This window comes from Austrofundulus limnaeus, unplaced genomic scaffold (genome assembly GCF_001266775.1).
Source record: "Austrofundulus limnaeus strain Quisiro unplaced genomic scaffold, Austrofundulus_limnaeus-1.0 Scaffold151, whole genome shotgun sequence".
In the NCBI taxonomy this organism is placed as follows: Eukaryota; Metazoa; Chordata; class Actinopteri; order Cyprinodontiformes; family Rivulidae; genus Austrofundulus; species Austrofundulus limnaeus.
In genome coordinates this window covers 964,535-968,875 of record NW_013952553.1, presented here as the reverse complement: position 1 = coordinate 968,875, position 4,341 = coordinate 964,535, and the positions used below count along the sequence as shown (strand labels likewise).

The 4,341-nt window shown below is 37.9% G+C and overlaps 1 pseudogene; it reads left to right on the top strand.

Moving 5' to 3' along the window:
• LOC106523278 (nucleolar protein 58-like) overlaps positions 1-1,074 on the top strand; it is a 4,766-nt pseudogene extending 3,692 nt beyond the window's left edge.
• The last annotated feature ends 3,267 nt before the right edge of the window (positions 1,075-4,341 follow it).

Here is a 4,341-nt window from a genome sequence, read left to right as displayed (position 1 = left end):
AAGACAAGACAAGACAAGACAAGACAAGACAAGACAAGACAAGACAAGACAAGAAGACAAGACAAAACAAGACAAGAAGACAAGACAAAACAAGACAAGAAGACAAGACAACAAAGACAAGGCAAGACAAAACAAATCAAGACAAGAAGACAAGACAAGACAAGAAGACAAGACAAGAAGATAAGACAAGACAAGAAGACAAGACAAGACAAGACAAGACAAAACAAGAAGACAAGACAAAACAAAAAGACACGACAAGACAAGAAGACAAGACAAAACAAGACAAGAAGACAAGACAAAACAAGACAAGACAAAACAAGACAAGAAGACAAGACAAGACAAAACAAGACAAGAAGACAAGACAAGAAGACAAGACAAAACAAGACAAGACAAAACAAAACAAGACAAGAACACAAGACAAGACAAAACAAGAAGACAAGACAAGACAAGAAGACAAGACAAGAAGATAAGACAAGACAAGACAAGAACACAAGACAAGAACACAAGACAAGACGAGAAGACAAGAAGACAAGACAAGACAAGAACACAAGACAAGACAAGAACACAAGACAAGAAGACAAGAAGACAAGAAGACAAGACAAGAACACAAGATAAGACAAGACAAAACAAGACAAGAAGACAAGACAAGAACACAAGACAAGACCAGACAAAACAAGACAAGAAGACAAGAAGTCAAGACAAGGCAAGAAGACAAGACAAGACAAAACAAGAAGAAAAGACAAAACAAGACAAGAAGACANAGAAGACAAGAAGTCAAGACAAGGCAAGAAGACAAGACAAGACAAAACAAGAAGAAAAGACAAAACAAGACAAGAAGACAAGAAGTCAAGACAAGACAAGAACACAAGACAAGACAAAAAGACAAGACAAAACAAGAATACAAGACAAGAACACAAGACAAGACAATAAGACAAGACGAGACAAGACAAGAAGACAAGACAAGAAAGACAAGAAGACAAAACAAGACAAAACAAGACAAGAAAAACAAGACAAGAAGACAATACAAGAAAAGAAGACAAGACAAGAAAGACCAGACAAGACAAGAAAGACAAGACAAGACAAGACAAGAAGACAAGACAAGACAAGACAAGACAAGACAAGACAAGACAAGACAAGAAGACAAGACAAGAAAGACAAGAAAAGACAAGAAAGACAAGAAAAGACAAGATGAGACAAGAAAGACAAGAAAAGACAAGTCAAGGCCAAAATCTCAAAATGCTAGGTTTAGGTGGCACAAATCAATTGCCTAATCTCTAATTTGGATTATGTGGTGGTGTTGGATGCATGGACCACCTTTGGCAAACCACTTCTGGGCCACCAAAGGGCTGTCATTCTTTGTGGTATCTGGGCAGAGTGTTTGGAGAACACATTGTGTGGGCCAGATTAGCATTGGCATTAGCAGGCATTGGCAGCTTTAAAACTGAGGTCAACATCATTTGGTGTCTGTCTGCTCTAATTAATCTTGTATGATTAACCAGTTCTACTCCTGAGTTATTTATCAATTAGAACTTAGTATCTGGTAGTAAAATATTGCAGCAATCTAAATTCTGTCCTTGCCACCATCATAACAAACTTTGGTGTTTGGTCATGCTCATAAGCACAATTTTAAATTAAAATATCAGTGCATTCAGCCTTGGGCCAGTGTCCACCACATCAAAACTGAAAGCAAGGTCATAGATCAGCTGAAACTTTAATTATTACAAAAAATAAAAATTCAAGGGCTTCACTTTCAGGATACGCAGAAGATTTTGGAGCAAAGTTTAAAAAAAGCCACACAAATAAAGAAGAAAAATCTGCATAATTTGACCTGGAACATGGTGAAAACCAAAATTGAATTACCTCTGTTGGTTCTCCTGGGGAGGATTTTAACATGATTGATCAGGCTGCCATGGTAACTGCCTGCTTGGCACTCTCGTTTGTGGATGGATCAACATTTCCCTGTGGGGAAAATCTCTCTTTGTTTTATTTATTTTTAATAAAAAACAAACAAACAAACAAATATATTAATTGGCGAAACATTTGAAAGTGTTATTTTCTGCACCCAGAAGAGAAATATCATAATTCATGTCTGTGTTTGTAAAGTTCGTAAATCTAATATATTCATATTAAAGCCCTGTTTTTCTCTATTTTTTATTTTTTATATTTACCATCTGCTTCTTGTGCTGAACAGTTAGTCGTTATCTTCTTCCTACATACAGTGGTGGGCATGTAGCTAATAGCAAACTCATTTTTTCCTTAGCGGATTAGGTCTCTTATTTTGAAAATCGTTAGCAGACCAGTTAGCTTCAGCTAAATGAAGACGTGACACAGACTGTAGTTGTCTTAGCAGTTAGAAATTACACTATATTGCCAAAAGTAWTCGTTCGCCTGCCTTGACTCACATACGAGCTTAAGTATCATCCCACTCCTAATCCATAAAAGTTCAATGTGCTGTTGGTTCACCCTCTGCAGCTAGAACAACTTCAACTCTTCTGAAGGCTGTCCACAAGGTTCAGGAGCGTTTGTGGGGATTTTGACCATTCTTCCAGAAGCACATTTGTGAGGTCACATACTGATGTTGGACAGAAGGCCTGGCTCTCGGTCTTCGCTCTAATTCATCCCAAGAGTGTTCAGGTTGAGGTCAGGACTCTGTGCAGTCCAGTTCATCCTCACCAGACTCTGCATCCAGGTCTTTATGGACTTTACTTTGTGTTCTGGCGCACAGTCATGTTGGAAGAGGAAGGGGCCAGCTCCAAACTGTTCCCCCAAAGTTGGGAACATGAAATTATCCAACATTTCTTGGTTTGCTGAAGCATTCAGAGTTCCTTTCGCTGGAACTAAAGAGCCAACTCCACACCTTAATCCCCACTCCACCAAACTTTACATTTGGCACAATGCAGTCAGACAAGTACTGTTCTCCTGGCACCTGCCAAACCCAGACTCATCCATCAGATTATCAGATGGAGAGCTGTGATTCATCACTCCAGAGAATGCTCCTCCACTGCTCCCACAGCAGCATGCTTTACACCACTTGATCCAACAGTTTTCATTGCACTTGGTGATGTATGGCTTGGATGCAGCTGGTAAACCGTGGAAATCCATTCCATGAAGCTCTCTGCACTCTGCTCTTGAGTTGATCTGAAGACCACAAGAAGATTGGAGGTAAAGTAAAGTAAAGTTTTATTTATATAGTGCCTTTCACATAAATAAATTCACAAGGTGCTGTACAGGGAAGGGGGCAGTTAAGACAGGTCATGCAGCAAACACAGTTGCGCTACCTTTAGACAAACAGAAAAACTAAAACAACACACAAGGGAAAGTGAGGAAAAAAAGCACAAACATATTATATCAACACTGTGACACACTATGGTGTTTATGAAAAAACCTCTGCATAGAGCAAGATTATTAGCCAGAGGAATAATTGAGATTAGGGGGCCCGAAGAATCCAGTCCCCAATGCCAGCGCAGCCAAAGTTCAGAATATTGATGGTCAATACAAATTTTGTATTACATTATTCAGTAAACATAATAATAATAATAATAATTATAATGAACCCTCAAGCTGCACTAAAAGTGCTAAAGATAGACTGGAGCTGATGGGAAGAGAGGCTGCAGCTGTGATTAAATGAATGTGGGATGTGGAATGGCACAAAGCAAATACAAGAAATGATGAACTGAAAACACAAGTAATATACAGCTAACACATACACTTTTTTATCAATCAAACAAATTTATTTCGAACATGATGAACATAAAATACAAAGAGTTAACCATACTTAAACATATTACACATATTAAATACAAAATACACCGACTTTATGACAATAATAATCTCAACATGTTTGAAATGGAGTAGGAAGAAGTGAAAAACATAAACTCCTACCACGTACTATTTTCAAATAATATATAATAATACCCTCCCCCCAAAATAAAAACAGATTCTGACAAAAGTGCAGGTTTATTAGCTACGCTATAAAACTCTTTCTAAAAAATACAACAGAGTGATAAAGTCTGAAAACAATAACAATCAGACTCTTTAACGTTGCAGACCAAGACAAAATCCTGTCACGCTCAAAGACAAAGCCTACATTTTGAGGAAATAATGATCGCAGGTGTCATCAGTGTTATTTGTTGTGGAGAAAAAAAAAAAAACAAAGCTCACAGGCAGGCAGACAAACGAGCAGAAGGTGAACTTTAATTAACTGACTGATAAGAGAAAACAAAAGGTGCCGCAGGACAGAAATCCAGAAAGAAACTAAATTACAGGTAGAGAAAGGAAACGAGAACAAACAGATGAGGAAATATAATGAACTGGGAAAAAGACACACAAAAGGGGACCTGA